Genomic DNA, 13,489 nt, shown 5'->3' on the forward strand with positions numbered 1-13,489 from the left:
CTCACACAACTGTTGACACTGTTCCTTCCCTCACCATCTCTCCCCGACTTCGGTCAACAGACCCGGCAGTCTCTGCCGCTGCTGCTTAATTGAGCATCAATTAAAAATGTCTCGCCTCATTAAATATACGTTTAAGAAAAATAAAGCCAGTGAAAGAAGATATAAACGGAGGAGGAACAAAGTAATGCCAAAGAAAAACAGATAAAGCGCAGAAACAGCAATGAAAGTATGTTCGTCGCAAGGCTTTTCCTCACATTTTCTGATAAGAGTGGATCTTCAGTTGGACTTCTATATGGGGCTTGCTTTCTATTAGTGCTGAAGATGTGAACTCCCAATTAAACAATCTCTACTTAAACCAACTGCTAAAATGCAAAATGCTGTCCTTGGTTTTTCACCCGTTTAAAGTCAGACCAACATTCCTTGTTGAGAACGAACTCATCGTCCACTTAGGACTCTATGGGAATTCCCTCGACCATCGGGATCATCGATTGAGGCTTCTCTGGGCTGATTGACAGCGACACAAACCCATTACAGATGGACCTGGTTTTTTGGGTGACCTGCAACCTTTGGCTTGGAGTCCCCGGGACTCTGTAATTAGATTAAAGAGTTTTTCGACTTGCCCTCTCTTTGCGAGTATGTCTGCCCTTGCCATGACCGAATTAAAATAATTCCAGCGAACATAAATGCCAAGTCCGTGCGTATAAATCAAATCTTTTTCACTCCACCCCTTTTTTCGAGCTGCGCTCGTAATTAAAGGATGCACACCATCCAGAAAACAGCGGGAGCAGGGTTTTCCGGACGCACGATGTTGTCACTGAGGGGCGGTGATTTTCGGATTTCTGATTTCGGATTTTTCTTTCGGAGGCCCCCGGTTCTGGGCTCTATGAGCATGGGCCACACATGCATGACACAGATGCGAGAAGCCCGTAAAATGCGATAAAAAGGAAAAGCTTAGCGGAAGGGCAAGTATTTTCCAGCTGGAGCTCGTTGGTCGTGCAGTGTAATTTAAAGCTGCTTAATCTAAAGCGGAAAAATTGATCGACGAAAAAAAGTGTGGTACTTGTGTTACAATGGGAAAGTAATATTTTTTAAAACTAAGGCATTTTTTAAAAATTATTTATGACCTAGCAAGCACCTAAACACCTTTCGGAAAATGGTTTCATGAGCAATGGGTGACAGGCATGGCGACAACAAAAAAGGTAGAGTCAAGCTTTTGGGGGCAAAGTTAACGAGGTATGTGGCCTTTTGCAAAGCACACAGGTCGACTGAGTCTCGGCAGATCTGATGTTTGTATCTAGCTATCTTCTTTCATCTCTCGGCATTGTATCCCGCAGATCCAAAGCGCATCCTAACCTCAAAAAGTGAGGGATTCCTATGCCCGCGAGCGTCCTGCCTGCCCCTCCCCTCCCCTCCCTCTACCCCCGTGTGTGTGTGTGTGTATGTGCAATGTGGCGCACTTCCTGGTTGGGCGCACGTTGCTTTCCTGCACTCCCGCCCCCTTGGCACCTCGAACCCCCACTTCTATCTAAAATCCCCCTCCCAGTGGCGTAGCTGTTGTGCCTGCCTCTGTTTGTTAATGAAAAGAATGAAGAAAACCGACCAAGAAGCAGGATTTGAAGTGTCACCGACCGGTGAATACCGTGCACATTGCACACATTATAATGGGAAAAATAATTGTGAATTATGTAGAACATATACTTTGTGGTCAATTAATATCTACCTTTAAAAACTAAAAGAACTAAATGTTTTTATATCATTTCTATTCTCTGTGGCTTAATATCTCGTGGTGTATTTAATTAGGCTCCCAAATCAGCGATTATTAACAGTCCCATATGCACTTTCTATCGTATCCTGAACCATCGCATCCTTATTCCCCATATTCCACCTTCCCACGGCTTCCCATCGCATCGCTCCAGAATGTTTGTTTGCTTAGGTCGGGGCAGATAGATATTTTTCCAGCCATCTCTGCCCCTGCCCCTGCCTCTGCCCCCGAGTCCCCGATCATTTTCCATCATCTTTGCTGCGTTGTGGCTGTTCTGCCTTGTTGGTTGTTGCTTGTTGCTTGCTGCTTGCTGCTCTCTGCAACTATTTTGCAGCAATTTTTCCGCACTTTGCTTGTCAAATTATTTGTTGCCTTTACTTGGGCTCATATATTTCCCATTCTGCTGCTCTGTGCCACATTGCGGAATGTGAGCTGGACTGCACTTCTTGTGGCATTGCTTCTAAAGCGTTTGCAAGTGTTCCGCGCCCATTTGGGAACGTGTTTTCAAACTGTTTGTTTTCCCGCATCTCTTCTTCTGTCTTCTTCAGACTATCCGACCCGGAGTTAAACTTTGGTTTTTATGCTGTTTGCTGGAGTAATTAAAATGGTAAATGTCCATAAATAGAACAGCTGGAAATGGGAAGCTGTGCTGTGTACGAGTATGTGGCGGTGGCGGTGGCGGAAACCCAAACAGAAACCGAATCAGAATCAGAATCAGAAACGAGACAGAAACAGAAACAGAAACACAGAAATATGGGAGGGAGCGAGCTGAGAGGCGGGAAACAGAAGCTGCGACTCAGCTCTTTAATTGAGATCATAATTCATCGGAACTGGGAACTCTACTCGGACTAGCCGAGGATCCCTCAAAAAACAGAAACCAGAACCTAAAAAGAACGCACATAAACAGTTTGTCTGTTCCAGCAGGAAGTTCGTATTTAAAATAAAAAACTGGAGACAGTCACGCACAACACACAAGACAAACAAAATTACAAAACGCAGGGGAATACTTGTCGGTGGCTGTGGCTGTGGATGTGGATGTGGATCTGGCCTATGCCAGAATATTTAGTCAATTAGCATCGAGACCTTTGACTCCGCAGTTGTGTAGGGGCCTTCGTCCATTTTGTAGAGTAGGCTCTACATGTTGTTTCCATGCGCGACATCAATATGGATTTCTTTGAACTTACAGCTGACTTGTTTACCTCGGAAAGAAATAAGGAATTATTAATAAGTATTTATTAAACCATGGGCCAGCCAACTTGAGGATTGGAGATCGTCAATCTTTGATACTTTCCATTTGAAACATTCCTATAATTTGAAGATCACAATGACATTTCTTTCTTATTGTTAGATCTTTGTTTCGTTTAACTTCTATGCTTGTTCTTGCTTTGTTGTTTGTCGCTTTGCGTTAGTTTGCTGGGGTTGTGGTTTTAACGCATTTAAAAGTCATTAGTTGCAGGCTTCCATCCACATTTTCCTGCCATATCCAGTAGAAGTTTCCCTCTTCTCCACGCAGTGGCTCTATTCTGTTTTTGCCTTATTTTATACCCTTGGTGATTCTCCGCTCCTCTTTTGGTGTGATCAGTTGGCCAAGTTCTCCTCCTCGGGGCTCTTTATCTATCGTTCACTGTCATTAGTTTAGTCCTTGGTTTATGGCTTCACCACATCCCCACATCCCCATATCCCCACATCCCCAACCATCACTCATTGCCTGTCGGCGTAATTATGTCCATTAGCGTGCCGCGCCGCAGTTGCAGGCACAAGAGGCCAGAAGCAGTTTTAAATTCTGAGCCCGTCTCGAAGTCCGGACTTCGGAGTTCGGAGTCCAGGCCGTTTGGCTGAATTGCCTTGGCACTGGCACTCTCCTCCCTTTGGTCGCCTAGGAACTTCAAACAAATGTGTGCAACTCACGCAGCCACAAACAAACGTATAACGATATAAAAGGTAGAACACTGAATAATAACAAGACGGAAAACTATAGTCGAATCGATAGCCCGTTTTCGCTGTTCAAAAAGCGCCACATCTGTTTTACATTGAATACAATCAGCCGAAATATATACATCTTGAAGAGTATTGCAAACAGCTAATTTCTCTTTAGCATATAATTAAATATTCAGATTATGCTGGGGAAAATACATTATTATTAACTATCCCTTTGAGTTCTTCGAAGTGTTCCCTTCCCCGCCTTCTGAAATTCTCCTTTGCATTTCCCAATTTTCCTCCTATTACGAAGAGGGGAAAAACTGGGGGAATCCCCATTGCGCAAATGTTGCCAAAATGCTTTTCTCACAGACGTTTGCGAGCTAGACGCTTTTTGTTGCCTTGCCTCGAATTCCCCCGAATTTGATTTGATTTATTTATTTATTTATTTATTTATTTATTCTTGCCACCGAATGTTGTTCATGACGATCCACTCATCCTAACAAAACTGCAGTTTGTTGTTTCTGTTTGGTTTCAATTGCGTTTATTTGTTCACTTTGTTGTTTCGATGTGTGTCGTGTTTGGCTTTTTGGCACACTCGAGTTGAGCGGCAGACATTCAAGGCACAACAAGTGTGTGAGGTCAGCTAACTGCGATATAGTAAAATTGAGTACTGACTGACTAGAGGCATCGAACTGGGTTGGTTGGTTCTCCTCAGTTTTAAGTTGACTTAAGGCCTTCGGCTTGGAGCCTTGGATAACGGCGAAGTTTGCTAGTTGTTTCATATTTTCATGCCATGTCCAAGCGGTAATACCCTCATCAGCATTAGGGCGTAATCCAAGTTGGGTATCTTATGCCGATGGTCGATTTGGAGGCAAGGAACGCACCCATCCCCCCTTTCTTCGCTCCAGCTCCCTTCCATGTTTGCTTTGTCGCTTGTCGTCGTCATTTAATTGGGCAGATAACGCGCCTCGAGTTCATCTCATCTTCATCCACGCCAGAGAGACATTGTTTTTGTTTATGTGGCACATAACTGGGACACCGAAACAGGGAAAGGCATTCGCATACGTCAGGGGCCAGAAGATGGAATCTTGGAGGCCACCGAATACCACCGAATACCACCGAAGTGGGGCCCTTCAAATTTGCCTAAATCAACTGTCTGGCTGGCCACATGGCAGCTGCGTCTTTTCCCGTTTTGTGCTGAATCTTACTCCAAACCTGCAAACCTGCAAACCATTCCACCCGATCCGAGTACTAAAACAACACATAACCGAATTCCCCGAAAATTCAACTTCTCAATTATTAATTGGTTCTTGTTCGCTTTCTTTCGTTTCAGGTGAGTCTCTCGTCTCATGGAAGATGATTCATTTCAGCTCTTCATATAGACATGGAAATATCCTTAAAGTAAACATTTAGTTGGTAAGCTACTTGAAACCGTGCGAAACTTAGGCATGGATCAATAGAATGGAGACTAATGGTAATTACATTCCAGTTTTACTCGATTCGAGTTGGAAATCGAAATACAATAGACTCCAAGTACCTTGATTGTAAATGTTTGAAAGCCAATATTAACTACTTAATGAAGTTCCATACCCGTTTCTCCTATTGAACTGCAAGTCAAATGAAATGAAGCTTCCCCTTGCTGTTTACGTATCTGTATCCAGATGAAATCATATCAAATCATATCTCCCTTTCCTATAGAGGGTATTTTAAAAATAAGAGAAAGCGATAAATCACATTTATACATCCACTTTAAAGCCGTTTTTGAGAACGCAGTTCAGGGTTCATTTGGGCTGGCAGAGAAAAACTTTCAGTTGCCGCCGGCTGACTTCTTCGCAGATTGTATTTTATTGCACTTGCACTCTTGTCAGACGCTTTGTGGATGCTGCACATGCACATGCACTTGCACATGCACATGCACATGCACACGCACATTCACAATTAAAAAATGCATATAAATCGCATTCAAATTTTATGGTTGACAATTTGTGCCCTGCTTTTTGTCCCTTTTGCTCTTTTCACTCGTTCACTCGTTCATAATTCACTCGAATACATTTCGTTGCTCGGCCGCCCAGGAAATTATTCCATTTTAATAAACCATAATTTATTTATTTTTTGGCTATTTTTAATTAAGTAATTGATAGATTCCAAAAAGGCCGCTGCGACCTGCTAGCTTTTTTGGGGGGCCAAAATCGATGGAATTTAATTAAATATTTCCCGTTTTCTTGTCCGTCCATAAACTTCCATGCAGTCGAAAATGGGTTAAGAGTTGGAAGAGTCGGAGTGGAGGTCACGAAAGGAGCTCTGCCCGCCGTCTTGTTTACTTCCAACCTTTTCCTTCGTTTTCCATTTCCATCCGTCGTTGGAATCGTTGCTATCGTTGGTATCGAGATGTCAGCCGCGAGCAGAAAATACAAAATTATGTGTAGCCCCACAGCTTAAAAATCACACAGAGTCTACTACACTCCCAGTGGGCGGAATGGGTGGAATGGGTGGAATGGCTAGTTTGCCGGCCTTTGTTGGCCTTTTGTCTTGTCTACTTATGGGCGTTTGGCTTCGGAAAAGCGGGGATAACGAGCAGCAGAGTCACAAAATGCTGCGTAGTCGGTGGTCACGTTCGTGGTTCATGTGAAGTGGATTTGTTTACATGGAATAATTACAAGCAGATTAAATATACTTTTATTTGGTTTCAACCCATTTAAGTTGGATAACTCTGCTGATAATCAAAGCCTGATTACATGTTATGGCGTTATTAGTAAATCATTTATTTAGGCCATTCAAAACAAATGCAAATTGCCACAAATGTTTAGTCACCATTTTCATGGGCCCAATTGACATAGTCACAGTTTATCTGCCAGCACCAAGTATCCGCCACTAATTAGGTCTTGCTTCTGCTTCTTGGCGTAAACTAATTTTCAAAGTCAATGCCGCTACGTGCAGGCAGCACCTCCCCACTTTTCCCCAGTTTTCCGCGCCTCTGGCTAACCCATTGCTGCAACCCTTTCAAGTAGTATTCCCTGGCCTTGTCTCCTCCATGGGCCCATTTGCCCGGGAGCCCTGGGGAAAACCACTAGCACCTCAAAATTTGTGTGAGTGCGTGAAAAGTTTTCATTATAATTCCATGCGTACAGCCTCACACACATACTATTAGATGCTCGTTTAAAAGTTTTCAACTTTCGGGCAGCAAAGGAAAGGAAGGGAGAAAGTGTATAAAACTTGCGGAGGAGAGAATATCGAAATAGTTGGTCAATATGAAAATTTTGTCGATTAAAACAAGCTTAAGAATCATAAATGTTGCATGCATATTTAGATGTCCTTAAAAAAAGGATATAACTGACTAGTTTTGTCGAGTGTTGTTACGACAAGTCGTACGGAGCCATAACAAAAACGTGTTGAATTGCCGAAATCATTTTCATTTTCAGTTTCATTTGGATTTTGATTTTCATTTGCATTGCATGAGGAAAGTTCCCCATTGCAGAAGTCAATTGTTTTAGCTTCTTTGTTATTTGTTCTGTGTAGCTGGTGTTCTTATGGTTTTTGTGTTCATTCTCCGAACTTTTCACATCCCACCTGTCAGTGTGCCAATACTTCCCGGCCTGAATTGATTTCGTTGACAACTTGTTGGAGATTTTTTCGGTGCCTTCATGCTTATGCTTCTAACAAGCCCAGCAATCGTTCTTTTTTTGTATAATAAAATATGAAATTACTGGATTTTCAGAACAGTATAGTGCCTAATAGTTTGCATTCCATATGCAGAGGCTGAGTAGCAATTTGTATTTCTTGTGCACAAATCAAAAATGGAAAAATGGAGAACGTACAACTGAGTTCAACCCTTTTATGTGAAGGGGGTGAAGGGGTTTTCGGAAACGGAGTTCGCATAGCATTAGAAATAATTGGGAGTTTCTGCTGGCGAAACAGAACTACAAAGGGCAGATTTGATTATCTTCCCAGGATTGCCCAGCAACAGAAATTCATGTAGTCTGCTAGTTCCGCCCCAAGCCAATCCGTGCGACCATTTTCCCAATGGTTTTGGGCTACGTATGCGAAGGTTCCAATCCACAGCAATTCACAGGAATACTTCATTGGCTCTTCGACTTTGACAGACACAAATTAGCTGAGATAAGCCTAAGCCCCCCATATACTTGCAAGTACTCGGATGTGATTACCTTTTTCAACGGGGAACCCCTATCAGTTGCGTTGAGTAGATGCCTGCAGCAAAGATTTTCTATGTACGAGACGAGTGAGTAATTAAGTGCAAGAAAAGCTTAAAACAGCCCCATATCATGTTCTGTAATCTTTACACTGCGCTTCCCTCGCCAATTACACTCGCATGATTCTTCTCGGGCTTTGGCTCTCGACTCCAATCATCCGATTCAGTTCCGGACTGGTGATTCATATTCATTATCTTGCGCATTACTCGCATTATTCATACTTGTAAACCACTTGCTTTTGCTACTCACGTGTCCACAGTGGAGTGGGGATGCTGATAATTGAATGTTTATTACTGCGATGACAGAAGTTAAACAATCAAAACTCTTCGCTCCAGCAATGTATTGAAGTGTATAGCTACATTCAACTGATCCGAATCTGCAGACGAGATTGCTCGCAGGCAGGATGAAAAATTTCTTTATGCGCATACATTTCCTCCCTTCCCAAGGAGAAATCCGCCCCTCTTTCTTTTTGGCCTCCTCAATCTCTGTGACCCCAGACGTTTCATTTTGAGCGTTAATTAAAATTAAATAGGAAAAAAGAGGGAGAAAAAAAAGGAAAATAGATTAAACTGGAAAAGGCAGCTGGGAGCTCCTTATCGTTGGACCCGCCAAGGAGGAAATGGCTAAAGAACGCTAGACTATAAATATTCTGGAGCGGGGCCAAAAGGGGGCTACCCGAAAATAAAAGTTCTTATTCTTGACTGCTGTCTGACAGGCGATAACAACACAAGTTGACTGCCCTTTTGGAGTGTCTCTGTTTTCCAGGGGGACGGCCGGGTTTCGACTGCACTTATTTAGAAACTTAGAAATTATGCGGAACTTAGTCTTTGTGCGTCCTTCTGTCGCTTCCATCGTTGCATCGCTGCAGCTCCTGATTCATTCACAACTCTGTTTCTGGTTGTCAACAACTTGTTTCCCTGCTAAGTTTTGCGTCATGTTTTAAGCGGCACAATGGCTTAGAACACAGAAAAAATCATTATCTTGGTATGCACCATCCAAATTTGGTATCCTTTCGAACGATTTTAAGAGCAGGATTGGCTGTAAAGGAGCACGAGCACGGGTTGCACATCGAGTGTGGAGCTGTGGAGCTATGGAGCTAATATAGAAAGCTAGTCCCGACTGATTGAATTGCCTGATTGCCCCGATTGTCGCTGCCAGACGTCATCAACATCATCAATTTAGCAGACAGATAAAGCGATGCGAAGAGGCAAGGAACACAAGTTGCAAGTGAACGGAGTGGAGTGGAGTGCTTGAGTTGCTGAAACACATGTGAAAGAGATGATAACGGGAGGCATTGAGTTTCCAATATTAACAAATGTATTAACTATTGGGGCTAGTGTCACATAACTATTTCGAGTGTAAATAACTGTGGCCCGAATTGGAAACTTAACGAGAAGAATTGAGCTTTCGGGATTTTATCATCGCGGTAATCTACACGCCTTATCGCACTTCACTGTATCAATTTACATGCCCAAGATTTGTTGTTGTTTCCGAATATTTTGGAACAAAAATTGTGTGACCCACTTTGTTCGTTTACTTTCGTTATCTGTGAGCGCAGCGATAAATGTGAAACGTAAACATTTTTTTCTGGCCGATTACGTATGAGCTCTTAGTGCGAGGGTCGGGGAGTTCGCAAGCAAGTTGACTTAAATGAATTAGAACGACGGCGTTACGCGCTGATTCATCAATGAACTTTGTTGGTGTGGCGATTTGGTGGTCGTTTCAATTGTGCAAGTAATGTGTGTAACGTGTAATGTCATCTACTACATTTGCTACTACTTCTACTACTAGTTCCCTACTGCTGCTACCAATACTACTTCTACTTCTAATAGTACATTTACTACCAACACTATTTCTACTAATAATTCTATTTATACTACTACTATTTCTACTACTAATTATATTTACACTACTACTATTTCTACTACTAATACGATTTCCACTACCAATTCTACTCCCTTTACTACTTCTATTACTATTGCAAGTTCTGCTACTACTAATTCAACTACAACTGCCTCTAATTTTACTACTATTACTACTTATATTACCACCACTATTAGTAGCTATCGTTTTTATTATCATCACCGCTCGCAACTTGCAACTTGCAACATCTGCCGCCCACACACAGTTTAAACACTCCCTTTAAGGGCCAGTGAAGTGGAACCACCAACCCCCGAATCACCCAAACATGGCTTCCTGCTTCTCCTGCTTCTGTTTTAATTGTACCAGGTAGTAGTGCTGTAGTAAGCCCCCTCCAGTTCGATCTTCTTTTCCTTCCTCCTGCACGAGCCGCTCAACTGGAATATTAAAATTTAAATTAACAAATAAACGAAATTGAGTTACCTTCCGTTGCAGCTTTTCACTTTCTTCAGGGTGTGTTCTTTTTTTTTTTTTTTTTTTTTTTGTATTTATTTTTGCGTTCTGCGTTGCATGCTACTGGAGCTGTTGCAATTCTAGAGCTGCGCAACCAACAAAAAGAGCTGCCATTTGGGTTAAAATGATTGGCGAGCGGGGTAACAAAGCACAAAAGCCGCAGCAAAAGAGGCCTAAAAAGGAAAAAGTCAATGGCGCAGCAACAAAAGAAGCGAAATAAAACAACAACACAACAAAACAGCAAAACAAAGACCCAAATTGAACAAAATGCAGTTCACTGCCTTCACTGTGCTTCCTTCACCTTTTCAGCCACATACTCATATGTACAGCTGCGAAAAAAAAAATAGCACCACTGGCCCAGTAAAACTTTAAATAAGTCTCCTACCTACAATTTAGGGTTTAAAAGGAGCTGAAATACCTTTTTAGAAAGGTTAAACAATTCACTTTTTAGAAAATAAAAAAAAATCACAATTGTTCTATGAATTCCTAACTTATTTAAGGAACTTTATGAAAAGTGACAAAATAAGGCGAAAAAAATAATAGCACCACTTCATAAAAAATGCTTTAAACATAAAATATAAACTTAACAGTAAAAAATTCATTAATAACAAGTGATTGTATATTAAAACTACGCCCATCCCATTAATTTAATATTTGGTAGTGTATCCTTTATTAGCAATAACAGCTGCGCAACGTTTTGGCATGGAGTCAACCAGGTCCTGGCACCGTTTTAGGGATATTTTGCTCCAGGACTCCTTAATTATACCCAAAGTTATTCGTTGTTAGTTGGCTTTGAAGCTACAACTGCTTTTCTCATATCTGACCAAGAATTTTTGATAGGATTACGGCCTGGGGACTGTACAGGCCAATCCAAAACAGGAACAGATTTATTTTGGAACGAATCCTTGGCTTTCCTGCTGGTCTACTTGGGATCATAGTCTTTTAATTGTATTCGGCAAAGGGTAGCATCATCGTCACCAAAATATCCACAAACACATGTTGATCCCAGATGGTTTTTAACCATGGTATATTATGGTATAGCCCCAACTACATAGTACGAGAAACAAGCCCATACCATTATACTGGATCCTCCGTGTTTAATTGCTTCTACTGTGTAATTAGGCTTATATTCGGTGTTCTTAGGTCGTCTTACATACGATTAAGATCCATTACCACCAAAAAAAACCACCTTGCTCTCATCTGACCATAAGAAGTTCCTCCATTTTTCACATGGCCAATTTAAATGTTCCTTGACGAACTTAAGGCGCTTGGTTATGTGTCTCCCATTTAAAAGAGGGGCTTTCCTGGGACTACAGACTTTTAATCCATGTTCCCTGAGACATGTGTGAACTGTTTGCACTGTTGCGGAAATGTTGAGATCCTTTTTCAGTTCGGTAGCAGCTTTAAATGGATCCTTCTTGCCCTCGGGCACTAGCCTTTTGAAGAGATGGGTGCCCAATGATTGTTTTTTCCCACGTTTTTCGGGATTCTTGTTGTAGGGGATTGCATTTCCTATCATTTTGTTTTAGAATTGAAGGATTAGACCAATATTTCTGTGTGATTTTCCTTCAGAAATTGGTTTTTTGACCATGCCACGCTTATCTGAAGAGCAATGCTTTCCTCGTCCCATTTTAATCATTTTTTTTAAGGTATGTTTCAAAAATAATGTTGGATATAGTAATAGAAATGTCAAGTTTTATAACCATGTGCTTTTCACCAAAACAAACCGCCGACAAGTATTGAATATTTGAAAAAATCGATAGTGGTGCTATTTTTGTTTTCGCCTCATTTTAGACATTGCCGCCCAAAAAAAATTATTAAAAATCAAGGTATGGACAATTCAAATTTTTTTTTTCATTTTTGGATAGGAAAAATATCTAGCATTATGCGAAAAATCAGTATTTGGTACTATCGGTACCTCAACCTTAATTTATTTGATCGAGAACAAAATACGTTATGGTGGTGCTATTATTTTTTTCGCAACTGTATATGTATGTATGTATATGTACATATGCATTTGCAGAGTGCGCTTTGCAACCACATTTCATTTTTTTCTGCTATCGACACTTGGCGATTTGTTGCAGCGTCCACTATTGGCTTTTGATTGCCTTTGTGTGCGAGTGTGCTCCACTTTTCCGCCCGGGGAGCCACTGATACCCTGTAAACGCAGAGTGGGGCTATAATATATATTCTCTTTGGGGCTGAAACCCACAAACCCACTCTTCCCTTAAATCATCAGCGTTCATCACTGATTTTCTCAGTGTTGGCAGAAGCTAGTTGGAATTTAATATTTTCATATGTAAACGTAAGCACAAGCGGAAGGGAAGAAGGGAATTTTACTGTTGGCACCCCAATATGCTCACCATACACAATGAATAACACTGCTTTATTTTTTAGTTTTTTGGGGTGTTATATATGTATGCAGCAGGTACCTATAGATAAAATGATTAGTAAGTGTGCAGGTCCTCAATGGTGTTCATCTCGTGCTTGTTCTAGGTTGTTCAAAAAAACCTTCCTTTTCATTTGTGTTTAATCTTTTTGGAACAGCGGCCACTTAGCTCTTTCGCTTAGCTTTACTTGAACATTTCTGTCTCTGTTGTTAACTGCAGCATATTGCAAAACTGACCCATACAGCAGGGGGCTTTGCCAGAAGAAGGGGGGAAGGAGGGGGATCGGGGGGAAGTTCTCAGCCAAAAGCAGCATGCATAAAGGCGGAAATAAGCCACTTGAAGTGACCTCAAAAGCCAGTTGCGAGGGGTCCGAGAAAGAAGGGGGTTTCGAACATGTGAGTAATCGTGCGCGCCACTTGCCACTTGCCACTGCTGCCACACTGCACATTTTGACACACCTGGGCTAGGCTGCTGCAGGTTTTGTGCCGTTTCTGCAGCTAAAGGACTCCAGCTGGTCTCCTTCCTTCAGGCTTTCCTTCGATTCACTCTGTGTGGAATATATACATCTACATATATATACACATTTATATATACTTGTAAAATGCCTGAAATATTTCAGCAGCAGCTATGACGATGACGATGGCGGTGGCGGTGGCTCCAACAAAAGGTTAATACTTTGACGGCTGCAAAACCTGATTTACTCGTTCTCCACGTTTGGCTCTCTTCTCCGTGGATTCTTTTTCTTTTGAGGCTTTTTGTACACCCCTTAGTCGTAGAGTGGCAGGGCATGCTGGATTCACTGAGAAGTTTGTAACACGCACAAGATGTTTTCGGTT

At 41.8% G+C, this 13,489-nt stretch overlaps 1 protein-coding gene and 1 long non-coding RNA gene across 9 annotated transcripts in view; both read left to right on the top strand.

The window, feature by feature from the left end:
* LOC122625354 (protein sidekick) overlaps positions 1 to 13,489 on the top strand; it is a 64,981-nt gene that overhangs the window by 13,501 nt on the left and 37,991 nt on the right. The gene's annotated exons all lie outside the window — the stretch shown is intronic.
* Positions 1,171 to 1,735, top strand: LOC122625357. The gene is made up of 2 exons (XR_006326552.1): positions 1,171 to 1,233; positions 1,335 to 1,735. It is a non-coding gene; the product is annotated as an uncharacterized LOC122625357 (long non-coding RNA).

This window comes from Drosophila teissieri, chromosome X, assembly GCF_016746235.2.
Source record: "Drosophila teissieri strain GT53w chromosome X, Prin_Dtei_1.1, whole genome shotgun sequence".
NCBI lineage: Eukaryota > Metazoa > Arthropoda > Insecta > Diptera > Drosophilidae > Drosophila > Drosophila teissieri.